Source organism: Lissotriton vulgaris, chromosome 11, assembly GCF_964263255.1.
Source record: "Lissotriton vulgaris chromosome 11, aLisVul1.2, whole genome shotgun sequence".
Taxonomy (NCBI): Eukaryota; Metazoa; Chordata; class Amphibia; order Caudata; family Salamandridae; genus Lissotriton; species Lissotriton vulgaris.
Genome location: NC_141699.1, coordinates 1,105,461,004 through 1,105,476,463, shown reverse-complemented (window position 1 = coordinate 1,105,476,463; position 15,460 = coordinate 1,105,461,004).

Sequence of the window (15,460 nt, the reverse complement as noted above, 5' to 3'; positions counted from 1 at the left end):
ACAAATTTCATTCTGGTTAGCTCAAAAAATAACTCAAATAGAGGCAGTATTTCCTATTACTACACCTCATGAAAAACACAGAATTCTGACTATCTGCCTCCCAATGGGGGTCGCACCACATGTGGAGGACTGTGACACTTGGGGCACGGTCTTTGCTTCCATCTACACAAAAACACATGGTGTTCCGTCTATGGCGGTCATACCAGATGTACTAAAACAAATTCAAAACGAATACGGTCCAGAACCTTCTTTAACTCTGGGTAGGAGAAGCAGCATGTGTGGTAATCCGCCAGAAATTAAAGGAGACAGATATAACAGACCAACCATTTGAACTCACCAGAATCATAGAAAAATACATTGAAGAACTAGGAAGAGATAGTTTGGGTGGGAAACCAGTAAAACCTCAACTAACTGAAAATCTTGAAAAAACATTTATTAAAAATAATCTAAATACTCCAAAGAAGGGCTGGGAAGGTAATAAACAATCCACTCCCAAGGAAAAATGTTTCCAGTCCAGAGGAAGGTCTCCTCAACGGAGAGTAAGATCTCCTGGCCGAGGAGGCAAGTCTCCCCAAAGGGAACCCTCTGAGAAAAGATACAGCCTTAGAGACAGGGAGAAATTGAGAAAACCTGATAGATATCAAGATATTGATACACGTCCCTCTCAATCTTTTCAGACTTCCTCACAGAAATCGGAAAGAAGAGGACGGTCAGAGCACAAGGAAGAGCAGGTCAAGTCCTAAGACAAAGAACCTGCTCATCAAAGTAAAAAATCACAATTTCCCAGAAAGAAAGACGCTGTAACAAATCTTTTGTCACAGCGTGTGCTGCTGGAAAATGTATCCATGAATAGAACACCTCTGTCTGCCGATACTCATGTGCCTCTATCACGAATATGACCGTACCACCTCTTGGTGATAGTCCATTTTCTATAAGTTTAAGAGTTATAGTTGTTCTTATATTGAACGGAATGAGTATAGCATTCGGATAATTTTCTTGGATGTTTGTGTCATCCGCTATGAGTTGAGCTGTTATTCTAGCTTGCTCTCTTTCGTCTTCACTTTCTCCCATTTTACTGACAGAAAGTTTTGTTGCAGATCAAGTTTCAAGGAAACAAAGATTAGGTGCACAATATTTTGGAACACTGTATCCTTCAACGTTGACTAAACCAAGAACTAATACATAGGATTCTCATCCTACTAAGTCCTGGCGGATATTAACCTTTCACCCACTCCAGACATCTATTGGAGTTTTTACGGGAGAAAGGGGTCTGTGTGAAAAGCATGACTGAGTTACACTAGTGTCTTGCGTTAGATTATTGCCTTACCAAACGTTGGGCGCCATGTAGTGTAGTTCCTATTTTCCCAATAGGCTCTGTGCATTGGAATAACATAACAGCAGTGTAGACGTAGGACTGAGGTCATCTAGGTCTCTACTGACTATGTTAAACTTAATTAGTTTTGCCAGCTAGCTAGCTCAGAGGTCACTAGAAACTTTCTCGAATGAACAGGGAGGAGTGAACTTCCCTGATTAGACAAGAAGGGATTCAGTTTCTGGCAACCGCATAAACATGACAACTTTGCTCCCCCAGAATAAAGAGTGTATCTCTAGAGTCGTGTGAAAACAATAGACAGCTATTTCACTCAGTCAGTCGTGCATGCTTAGTTCCACCAGAATGCAGAGAAATAGAGAGACGGGCGTTTTCAATAAAAAGGTGTCATTTTATTGAGCAGTCTTCTTTCTCATGCAAGAGAAATGAATTGCCACAATTGCAATACTTATTATAAAGTAAAGTGCGTACAGTAAAAGTAGTATTATGAAATAATACTGTAAAAGCATTGATATGGTTTCTTAGCCATATGATACTTAGAATGGATAAAATATATACATACATTAAAACATTGACTAACGAACTCAACTGGTGCTTCTAAATACGCCTACCCCGGTGTACCTGACCTAAGCCTAATACGTGGGAAGGAGTAAGGAAGTTTGCAGTTTTTAAGTTAAGTTATTTGCCAAGTATCGGAATCAAGAATTCTCTCCAAGGTTTTAATCAGCTCCGTACCTTGGTTATAGAATGAAGGAGGTCTTGTATCTCGTTTCTCAGGACTCAATCTCCCAGCAAGCAACCCGCGAGGGTGACTTGGGAACACCGGAGCTGGATTTCTTGGTGTGAGAAAAGGCAGCTTCTTCAGGGCGTCAAAAGGGAGGGGCGGCTTCCTTTGGCTCTGGCAACAGCTGGGCTCTTGGACAAGTAGAACGTCGCTCTGCTCCCAACCACAGTGTGTTTGCTTAAGCCAACATTGGTATGTTTATACCTGAAAGGTGCCGGGTTTGACGTAAGGTTGAACATAAAACGTCACTAAGAACTAACAGTTCTTTCTGGACTCCAGGAGTTCTTGTGCAAATCAAAACAAAAGCAGGGGGTTTTCCCGGGCTGCTGGAGGCTTGGTTTGTTTAAAGAACGCTTTGTGCTTTCTAGGAGCCTATGGGAGTAGCCTTGCCGTGTTTTGGAGTGCATGGGCTATTACTAAATATGGATATTCTTATGCCTTTATAAGGATATTATTAGTTATAACCACATAAGGGCATGAATCGGGAATATCGAATTAGGGTCCTAGATAGAAATACAACAGTACAATCAGTCAGGCATTACCCATGCAGTTATGCAATCACCCAGGCACTGCCCCTGCACTCATGCAATCACTCAGGCACTACACGTGCACTCTTCCATTTACCCAGGCACAACAATTGCACTTATTTATTCACTCAGGCACTGCATTTGCACTCATCCAATGATCCACACACTGTACTCCTGGAATCCAGGAGAAGGCACTGGAATGGATCACCTCGTTCCTCGCCGGAAGGACGCAGAAAGTCCGCCTCCCCCCGTTCAGATCAGAAGCCACCAAAGTCATCTGCGGCGTTCCTCAAGGCTCCACGCTCAGCCCAACCCTCTTCAACGTCTACATGAGCCCCCTCGGAGACATCGCAAGCAAACACAACCTCAACATCGTCTCCTACGCTGACGACACCCAGATGATCCTCTCCCTCACCAACGACCCCGCCACCGCCAGAGCCAACCTACACGAAGGGATGACAGACGTAGCCAAGTGGATGATGAGCAGCCGCCTGAAACTGAACTCGGACAACACGGAAGTCCTCATCCTAGGATCTTCACCCTCCGCCTGGGACGACTCCTGGTGGCCCCCCGCCCTGGGCAGCGCACCCAAACCAACAGACCACGCACTCAACCTAGGCTTCATCCTGGACTCCTCCCTCTCCATGACCAGACAAGTCAACGCCGTCTCCTCGTCGTGCTTCAACATCCTGCGCATGCTACGCAAGATCTTCCGGTGGATCCCCACCGAGACCAGGAAGACGGAAACCCAGGCCCTCGTCACCAGCCGTCTGGACTACGGCAACTCCCTCTACGCCGGAACCACCGCCAAACTCCAAAAGAAACTCCAAAGGATCCAGAACGCCTCAGCACGACTCATCCTGGACATCCCCCGTCGCAGCCACATCTCCGGACACCTGAGAGATCTGCACTGGCTCCCGGTCAACAATAGAATCACCTTCCGTCTCCTCACCCACGCACACAAAGCCCTGCACAACCAAGGACCAGCATACCTCAACAGCCGCCTCAACTTCTACGTTCCTACACGCCAGCTTCGATCGACCAGCAACGCCCTCGCCGCCGTCCCCCGGATCCGTAGAGCCACCGCAGGAGGAAGGTCTTTCTCCTACCTGGCCGCCAAGACTTGGAACTCCCTCCCGACCCACCTCCGCCTGACCCAGGACCACCTCGCCTTCAGGAAGCAGCTCAAGACCTGGCTGTTTGAGCAGTAGCCGACCCCCCCTCCCCTAGCGCCTTGAGACCCTCCGGGTGAGTAGTGCGCTATATAAATGTTGTGATTGATTGATTGATTGATTGTACTTGTATTCATGAATTCACCCAGGCACTCTACTTGTACTTATCCATTCATTCAGTCACTGTACTTGCACTCATTCAATCGTCCAGACACTGCATTCACATTCATGCAATCTTACAAGCAGTGTACTTGCGATCATACAATCAGTCAGGCATTGCCCATACCACCATGCAATCACTCAGGCAGGCAGTGCCTTTTCACTTCTCCATTCACCCAGGCACTAGACTTGCAACTAATAACTCACCCAGGCACTGCACTTGCACTCATCCAATCATCGAAGCACTGCACTTGTAGTCATACAAACACCTAAGCACTACACATATGCTCATCCGTTCACTTAGGCACTACCTGTGTGATTATGTAATCACCTAGGCACTGCGCTTGCACTCATCCATTCACCCATGCACTGCAATTGCACACACCCAATCCTCTAGGCACTCCACTTCCACTCATGCAATCACCTAGGCACTACCCATGCATTTATCCATTCACTCAGGCACTACTCATACAGTTATGTTGAGGAAAATGAAATTTTACATGGCCAATGTGTCCCCTGTATGTACCCCAACGTTTAGTGTATGTGCATGTCATTCATGCATTTTCCCTCTATGGCCTACAATAATGATGCCTCTGCATTTCCGTCTCACATTAGGATGTCAGTTACCAAGTCTTTCATGAAAGAAATGTTAATTATACATTGAGGCCTATGTTGCCAATGTATTTGCATTGTGCACGTTTAACATCAAGATGACATCGAGATGAACCCGTTTTGTGGCTCAGCCTGTATTTTCAGGTCTTCAGACACTCTGAAAGCTGCAGCTCAGCTACGTATCCCTGACCTCTCGCATACTTTCTGCTCAGCTGAGAGGGGCCCAGCCCGGCCTGCCAAGACAGTATTTTGCGCACAGTTATCTGCTTGCTCCACAGAAACACATTCCTGCCTAGTGAAGAAGGTAAACAGAACCCGTCTGCAGAGATAGGGCCTAGCTTTCTGTCTCCGTTTAAGTGATTTACAGAGCTCACATCCATAGAAAGCCCAAGGCCCCCACGCAATGAACGAAGAAATATATGCCCACACTGGCTCTTGTGATGAGCGACCTTTGCTTCAGATAATACATCCCCAGACATAAGATATCAGATAATACCAGATGTGCTGGTCGCCCTGACACTGAAGGCCTCCCTGCTAGGCTGAAAGTCAGCCCCCCCAGCTTCCCCCAGTTACACGTCAATTGCACGTCATGGCCAAGTTGCGCACACAAGTAGGGCAAAGTTCCAGCTGGCCATGCAACCCCCTCCATGTATCCACCCACCTATGACTCACCTATGACTCCTCAAGTGAACGCCCTCATGCACGCCCACATGTTCTTATCTCTCTTTCTCTTGCTCTGCCTGGAGCGCTCCTCCTTCTCTATGTACGAGATTCAATGTATAAATATTGTACTCTGTGAATAAAGTTTAGAAGACCCTTCCTGAACCTTAGTGGTGATGGAACCGATTCTCCCCTAACTCGAGTTATTGAAATAAAGCCCTTTTGAATCGGACACCACGGACTCTGCCTCTCATTTAATGCATGACCCTTTGTTTAACTATAGAAATTATGACAGGGTAATACTTTATTTACCACATATATCTGGCGCCCGAATAGGGACAAATCCCCTTCCCCACGCACCGGCGATGTAGGTCCAGCCCTTGCCCCCTTCTACAGCCGTGACGGACTTCAAAGCGCACCGAGCGGGACTTCCCGCTTACTCCCTCAGGCCCGCGGAGGAGGACGGACTGCGACCAGGCATCCACACGAGGCGGTGAGGATCGCGGATCATCCCAACCAGAGCCCAAGCCGTGAGAGAGCAAGGTCTGAGGTTTCCAGAGGTCCACCTGTCCACGCATGCGCAGTATCAAGTTTCCGAGGCCTTCAAGTTCTGCTTCCCGGTGAGTACCACTATGGGGAACGCATAAAGTTCAAGACGGTTCCACTTTTGTGGTCACGGTAAAGACGTGTCTGTTCACACGGACACGGTAAAGACGGGTCCACTTTCGTGGTCACGGTAAAGACGTGTCAGTTCACACGGACACGGTAAAGACGGGTCCACTTTTGTGGTCACGGTAAAGACATGTCTGTTCACACGGACACGGTAAAGACGGGTTCACGGTAAACGTGATCACGGTAAAGACGTGTCTCATTTATGGGACCGGTATGGTTGTACTGTATTCCAGTGCATAAAGTTAACTGTTTTCAAGTATATGTTTAACTCCATGTATCAGTTAAAATGTATCTGTTTTTAGTGCTTTAGTGTTGTAGTGTGAATGATTGTTTCAGTCAGTCTATTCTGGTGTATATTGTGTTTTCGTTAAATTAGTTTCAACATGCCACTGTTTTCAAAATTACGTCAGATAGGGACCAGGAAAGGAATACTCGAAGAGTCAGTTCCCGTCCCGCCTAGAGACACACCTGGTCATTTCATGTATAATAAGCACGGGCTAGATGCCATATTGTTTTTAGACTTATGGGTAGATTACACGAAGGATTTAGAGGAGAAGTATAGATGGCCTGCCTCTGGAACATGGGATTCTGAATGCATTATGAGAGTAGAGGAAGCGCTATGGAAAAGGAAAGTAAGACCCTCACAGAAAGATGCCATTGAGTTATGGCGTAAAGAGTCACATAGGAGAGCAGAGAAAGAATTCCACCAAGCAGAGAGAAATAAGCAAGCAGCGGAAAAAGCCAAAGACAAGGAACTGCGGGAGGAGGGGGAACGGGTCAAGGCAGAACAGGCTGATAGAGAAAGAAATGCCGTTGTTGCTGGTATTTATCCCGTCCTCTCAGAAGAACTAGCTAGAGTGACCCCCTCAGAAACACCCCGTAGGTCGCGAACGCCACCACCTGTACCCTTTAGAGTACGTAGAACAAAGCCGACAGCATCAGAGGCTTTTATTTCCTCCTATCTAGAAGAGCCCGCACCGGACTATGTAAACACAGATTTCCCTCCGCCCCCATCAGCGGATCAGCTCCTACAGTTTCAGCTTCCGCAGGTCGTGAAAGACGACGTAGGGCCCGGGGCAGTGGGAGGGGGGCCACCGCCAACGCCACGAACGCCACAACCGACTTCAACGCCATTTAAGCTTTCTGTAGATGTAGCAATTCCACGTTGTATATACGATCCAGTACCAGGAAAGGGTTCAATGCTCGTGATTTCACTAAGATTAAGAAAAGCCGTCGACTATTTGGTCACATTACCAGACATGAAGGAACACCTAGATAACATATACCGTTTCATTAGGACGGGGGAGGGACCCAAGAGTATAGAAAAGGCCATGGAACACAGAAAGGTGGAGGTTAAGAACTATATCCTACGTTTTATGATTAACTGCCTGATCAGGGACCAAGACAAAGGAGATGAGGATGTAAAGCATGGTTTAATAGAATGGAGTGATCACATAGATGCCGGTCGGCATGATAAACAGAAACAGACAGACAGTATGTACAAGAAAATACGAAAAGAAATAATAGCAATACACAAAGTAGAGTCTGACGAGAAGGGTGAGTCATCAACGGAAGAGTCAGACGAGCCGAAAGACAAAATGAATTATGTAGGCAAAGCAAGACAGTTTGACAGGCCTAAGTGCCTCGACTACCGTAAACAGGGGCCGGCCATAAAAGAAAGATATTCTCTTGAAAATCAATTCCATGCTACTGAAGAAGCACTGAAACGACGGATAGAGAACGAGAGATCCCACACCCCACACGAAAAGGAGTTGGCCCGGTCAGCCGTCCAGTGGGTGTCAAATTCTAAGATATATAGCAATGATATAGTGGCCCAGACTTTCTTGAGTCTTCCGCCGAACGAACAGCATTTGGCTGGTATTTACATGGTCCAACATTTAATAACGTTGTATGAGAGTCAATATTCTGATCCTGGTCCATTGTATAAATTACTGGACGACATACTCCTAGAAAGATGGACAGGCCTGGGTACTGATTTGATTAATGTCATCCTGGATCAACGACATAAGTACTTGACTTCTCTAACTACATGCATGATTCCCGCCCCACAACACGACAGAAAGCACCTATACATAGACAGACAGAACCCCCTACGAGAGGTACATCCCGTCAAAAATGCAGCGGGTGAGCTTCAGCGAGTGTATGTTTACACCCCCTTAACGAAATTAGAAATACTGGAAATGAAAAAGATGTTGCCTTGCCATGATAAAGACCCGGGGGGATTTCACCGAGAATTAAAAGACATTCTCCGCATTGGAGATTATACGTATGCTGACATTCTGAAACTATTGAAAGTACTGTTGCCTGCAGGTATTTATGAAAAGCTTAAGGAAAAAGACTGGGAGGTGGGAGAGAAAAAGTTAAGTTGGGCAGCATTGGAAACAGAGGATAGAGGCAGGCTCCCGGGGGTGGGTCTTGGTGACAAAGCTAAAGAATTACCTGAACTCCTGATACAGGTTTTGCCAAGACAATTGATTACTAAAAAGGAAGATTGGGATGCTATTTCAGCCTGTAAACAAAAACCAGATGAGGACACCAGCGATTTTTATTCCAGATTCGAGAAATGCTTTTCTATAAATAGTGGCCTTAAGCACAGTAGTGAGTCATATCCACATCTTTTCGTGAGCAAATTAGTAGAGAATCCCTTACCCCAGATCAAGAATAGAGTACTGAAGGTTGAGAGTACATGGCAAGCTAATAGCCCTTCCCAAATGTTGCAAATGCTACAATATCACCAGAACAGAATTAGAGAAGAGCAGGATCATGAAAAGAGACGCATGAAAGAGACAAAAATGAAAGTGCTGGTTGCCCAAACGGTACCAGCAAATACGAACAGAAATGGCACGATACCTGTCAAAGGGAACTGTAATTATTGCAAGCAACCAGGTCACTTTGTAAAGGATTGTGCTGTCCTGAAACACAATATAGCTACAGGCAAGACAAAAGAACGAGTACACACTCCTAGGCAGAATAGTACCCAACAGAACACACAACAGACAGTAGCGACTTTTCCACCCCCACCACCGCCTGTTCATGCCACACAACAAATGTATCAGTACACACAGTCAGACTATCCAGAATACCAACAGTTCTCATGAAACAGCCTTGAGAGGGAAAATGGCTTGCCCCTTATTGAGGTTCCTGTAGATCAAGAGGGTCCCTATGTACATAGTCGTGTATTGGGAAAGGACAGAAAATTTCTGATTGACACAGGGGCGAGCAGAACTACCATCAGTCATGACGAGGTTCCAGGGGCACCCCTCTCGGGCTCACAGAATGTTTCCCTGGGATTTTCAGGACAGCCTATTGTTAATGAAGTATCAAAACCAGTTTCCCTCTGGGTTGGTCCACTGGCACGTACCACAGACTTGCTACTTACTAGATCATGTCCAGAAAACTTACTTGGTATAAAGACATTAAAGGAACTAGAAGCAGTTATATGTTGTTCTCCAGAAGGAGTGCGACTGTTTTTACGTGATTTTAAAGGACATTATGTGTTGACAGATTTTGACCACAGACTCCAGAATGTACCACAGCACCTATGGGCACAAGGTCCGACTGACGTAGGTTACATGAATATTACACCACACCATGTCACTCTCAAAGCAGGAGTAGTACTACCACGTATAAGACAATACAAGTTACCACCTGAGGCCGAAGTAGCCTTATTGAAAATTATTGACGAACTCATTGCACATGGGGTGGTAGTGGAGACTGACTCAAATATATGTAATTCACCTGTCATTCCTATCCTTAAACGATCAGACCCTAATGCACCACCAGTTTACAGACTAGTTGTTGACCTTCGAGAATTGAATAAATGCGTAGTACCACAATACCCAGTGGTCCCAGACATTTCATCATTATTGACTGCTATTGATTCTGAGGCAATGTTCTTTACAGTCGTTGACTTGAAGAATGCCTTTTTCAGTGTTCCAATTCATCCAGATAGTCAGTATCTTTTTGGATTCCGTTTAAATGGACGCAGCTTTAAATTTACGAGAGCTCCCCAAGGTTTTACAGAGAGTCCTAGCATTTACAGCCAAGCATTAAAAAGACAGCTGGACAGTATTAATATGCCTACCAACACAGTACTGATTCAGTATGTAGACGACATCCAAATTACAGCACGATCAGAACCAGACTGCGAAAATGCATCACTGACAGTTTTACACTTTCTGGCAGACAAGGGGCACAAAGTGTCCCCTTCAAAGTTACAATTCTGTGCACAGCAAGTGGTGTACCTTGGACACTTGCTGTCCAAGAGGGGTAGACAGCTGACACAAGAACGCATTTAGTTAATTTCTAACCTTTCACAGCCCAAGACACAAAAGGAAGTGCGGGCCTTTATTGGCCTCACTTCATACTGCAGGCAGTGGATTCCCCAGTATGCCTATCTAGCCAAACCACTCATACAGTTGACAACACAGGAGGCAGCGTCTTCGACTGTCCTCCCTTGGACACAAGAACACACCTTTGCATTTGAAGAATTAAAAAGAGCCCTATGTCAAGCGTCAGTTTTAGCGACTCCTAGTTACAGCAAACCCTTTATGCTTTTCGTCACTGAAAGGGATGGAACAGCATTATCTGTCCTTACACAAGATCAAGCAGGAAAACACAAGCCTTGCGCTTATTTTTCTAGTACACTGGATCCAGTGGCCCAGGCTCTGCCTGCGTGCCTGAAATCGGTTGCAGCAACAGCCCTAGCCATAAGACAAAGTGACTCGATAGTGCTGGGACACCCCCTGACAGTACAGGTACCGCATGCAGTGGAAGTTCTTTTGAACAAGACACAGACACAACACTTGACCGTAGCGAGACTGACAGGATATGAACTGACGTTATTTCAACGACACATAGAGATCAGACGATGTAACATTCTGAACCCTGCTACACTTTTGCCCTCAAGTACAGTAGACACTGCACCACATGACTGTGTGGAAATAATGAATATAGTGACGAAGCCAAGACAAGACCTGACAGATGTTGCACTCCCAGACCCTGACCTAACACTTTATGTAGATGGATCATGCATGAGAACAAGCACAGGAGAGTTAGTGGCAGCATATGCCGTGACCACTGCTACTGAAGTCATAGAGACACAAAGAATAGACATACTGTCAGCGCAAGCAGCAGAGCTCATCGCTCTGACACAAGCCTGCATAAGAGCTAAGGACTTGAAAGTAAACATTTATACAGATTCACAATATGCTTTTGGCGTAGTTCATGATTTTGGAGTACTATGGAAGGAGAGAGGTTTCTTGACCTCTCATGGGGCCAAAATTCAGCACAGCCCGCTTATTCAGGCCTTGTTAGAAGCAATACATTTACCTGCAGCCATAGCCGTCCTGAAATGCAAAGCACACACCAAAGTTACAGACACCATTTCCCAGGGTAATGACCTGGCAGACCTAACTGCTAAACTTACAGCACAGACACCAACAGACACGACAAAGACAGAGGTACCATTACTGACAAAAAGTATGACAGTCAGGGATCCTTCTCAAGATGTACTCGATATACAGACACATGCCACTTCAGATGAAATAAAGAAATGGACTGAACAAGGAGGGGTCCAGACTGACCAAGGTTGGATGACTAAGGGCAAAGCTACATGGTTTCTTCCTGATTCCATGGAACAAGTGATCATAAACACAGCACATAGTCCAGCAGACTTGGGAGAGAAGGCCATGATAGACAGCTTACAGAATATCTGGTTTAACAAGCACCTGCGTGCAGCAGCGAAACAAAAAGTACGTACCTGTATGATCTGTTGCCAGTTCAATCCAGGTAAAGGCATCCCGGTGGAACAAGGCGGATTTCATCCTCCTGACCACCCTTTTGAGGTCCTCCAGATGGATTATATCCAAATGGACAGATGTAGAGGTTACAAGTATGTGCTGGTAGTTGTGTGTGCACTAACTAGATGGACAGAAGCGTATCCAGTCCCAGATTATACTGCTGTGACAACCGCCAGGCAATTGGTGCACGAATTCTTCCCTAAATACGGATTGCCCTGTGTCGTTTACTCAGACAATAGTCAGCCCTTTTCATCTGAATTAATGAAACAAGTGTCCCTTCTGTTAGGATATAACTGGAAGTTTCATTGTGTACGACACCCTGAAGCAGCAGGACTCGTAGAGCGCCATAATCAGACACTTAAGACAAGATTAGCAAAGGTCTGGGCAGAAAAAGGCGTGGATTGGATGGTAGCCTTGCCGGTTGCCCTCTTTGACATGCGCATGGTAGCCCATTCCAGAACAGGCCTATCTCCTTATGAAGTGGTTTTCGGTAGACCACCGAAAATGTGGGGTACGCCTATGCCTAAGAAAATAACTGATGTTGATAGTAACATGCTGACAGATTACCTGGCTTCCTTGATGTCTGCATGCCTCTCTTGTCGTTCACAGGTTGCCGCCGCCTTCCCTGACAACACCCAGGTCAAGGAACATGCCATCGTCCCTGGTGACTTTGTTTTTGTGCGGAACTTTGATCGATCAAGCCCCATTGAGCCGCGTTGGAAGGCGCCGAAATTGGTGTTATTGACCATGAGGACAGCCATCAAGGTCGAAGGGAGAAAAGGGTGGCTTCACGCCCATCACTGCAAAAAGTACTTTGGAAACTGTGGAACTTTGGTTAAGAAACAAGACATTACAGACTTTGAGCCCCCTTTGCTAGAACAGACTCCACAACAAGAGTACAGGTCCAAGTTACGATCTAGAAAGTCAGACAGCGTTTAATTGTTTAAGTCCACTAGGTGGTGAATCGGTTGAACAAGATTTCTGACATGTATAAGATCGCGGACAGTAATATTAAAAAGAGCAAAATGAAAGGAAAAATACTGCAAGATGTATAGTAACTCTGATTTTTTCTGTGCATCACTATAATCTGTATCAGCTTAATACTGCTTGTTTTCTTTCCTCCTATTGCCTCACATATACACTCTTCCAATAATGACACCGTAGAGCATACATTTAGTGATCTGTCATCCCATGAACTGTCATACCGAATAGCCTTGCGCAACAATACTTTCAGCTTTAAAATGCTGAATGTTCAGCCCATGCAAAATACAGGTCCACCGTTTATTCAGTCCTACCAGTAAAGGGTGATTTGTGCGTTAGAAAGATAGGATCAGTACATATGAGACACAGTGAATGTAATACTGTAGTCGAGTTTAATGATAAAGGAAAGTCTTCTTTCAAAGCATCTCGCCATTCCTATTTCATTTGCGGTCAGACAGCCTATGTACATCTGCCCTTAGACTGGGGTGGAACATGCTATATATCGTTCCTGCTGCCCCCTGTCTTTCTAGCCCCATCCAATTATCATCGAGATTCACGACTAGAGCATGTTAGACACAGGAGAGAGACAGATGCCTCAGTGATTGATCCGACTGAGACAGCCTGGGAGCAATACACAAGGCTCCACAAGATTGCTCATGATATACATCGAGACCCAGACACATGGACTTGGTCCAGTTGACTCTGGGGTGTAATATCGGCATGGGGATGGTAAGTGTTGTCGTTCCTAGGAATGATACTGCTTATGATATTCGGCTGCTGTCTCTGTCTGCAGTGTGGCCCGGCGATTTGCGGCCTGTGTGCCACTGCCTGTGTATCACATCCACGTATACAAAGAATAAAAGATGAACAAATGATGCTGTATGATCAAATATACGGTCTCATGAAAATAGATGTGTCCTGAAGGGTACAGTAGGGGACAAGGAGGGAATGAGGAAAATGAAATTTTACATGGCCAATGTGTCCCCTGTATGTACCCCAACGTTTAGTGTATGTGCATGTCATTCATGCATTTTCCCTCTATGGCCTGCAATAAGGATGCCTCTGCATTTCCGTCTCACATTAGGATGTCAGTTACCAAGTCTTTCATGAAAGAAATGTTAATTATACATTGAGGCCTATTTTGCCAATGCATTTGCATTGTGCACGTTTAACATCAAGATGACATCGAGATGAACCCGTTTTGTGGCTCAGCCTGTATTTTCAGGTCTCCAGACACTCTGAAAGCTGCAGCTCAGCTACGTATCCCTGACCTCTCGCATACTTTCTGCTCAGCTGAGAGGGGCCCAGCCCGGCCTGCCAAGACAGTATTTTGCGCACAGTTATCTGCTTGCTCCACAGAAACACATTCTTGCCTAGTGAAGAAGGTAAACAGAACCCGTCTGCAGAGATAGGGCCTAGCTTTCTGTCTCCGTTTAAGTGATTTACAGAGCTCACATCCATAGAAAGCCCAAGGCCCCCACGCAATGAACGAAGAAATATATGCCCACACTGGCTCTTGTGATGAGCGACCTTTGCTTCAGATAATACATCCCCGGACATAAGATATCAGATAATACCAGACGTGCTGGTCGCCCTGACACTGAAGGCCTCCCTGCTAGGCTGAAAGTCAGCCCCCCCAGCTTCCCCCAGTTACACGTCAATTGCACGTCATGACCAAGTTGCGCACACAAGTAGGGCAAAGTTCCAGCTGGCCATGCAACCCCCTCCATGTATCCACCCACCTATGACTCACCTATGACTCCTCAAGTGAACGCCCTCATGCACGCCCACATGTTCTTATCTCTCTTTCTCTTGCTCTGCCTGGAGCGCTCCTCCTTCTCTATGTACGAGATTCATTGTATAAATATTGTACTCTGTGAATAAAGTTTAGAAGACCCTTCCTGAACCTTAGTGGTGATGGATCCGATTCTCCCCTAACTCGAGGTATTGAAATAAAGCCCTTTTGAATCGGACACCACGGACTCTGCCTCTCATTTAATGCATGACCCTTTGTTTAACTATAGAAATTATGACAGGGTAATACTTTATTTACCACAATGTTATCATTGAGGCACTGAATTCACACTCATCAATTCACCCCGGCATTGCACTTGAACTCATCTAATCACCCAGGCACTACACTTGCAATCATCCATTCACCATGGAACTATATGTGCACTTATCCATTCATACAGGCACTGTACCTACACACATACAATCATCTAGGCACTGCACTTACACACATACAATCACCCTCGCACTACCATGCAATCATTAAATTACTCAGGCACTACGCATGAAATCACCCAGTCATTTCACTTGCACTCTTTCATTCACCCAGGCATTACACTTGCACTCACTCAATCACCCAGATAAATCACTTGTATTCACTCATTCACCCAGGCACTACACCTGCACTTAAATATTCACCCAAGCACTGCACTTGCTCTCATACAATGATCTAGGCACTACATGTGTGCTCATGGAATCATGCAGGCACTACACTTGTACTCATACAATCACTTAGGCTTTACCCCTGCAGTCATGCAATCACCCAGGCACTACCCATGCACTCATCCAACCACTCAATCACTACCTATACATTCATTTAATCACCTAGGCACTACTCACACACTCATCCAATCACCCAGGCAGTAAAATGCACTCATCCAATCACCAAGGCACTATTCATGCACTCATTCAATCACCCAGGCACTACACTTGCAATCATCTATTCACCC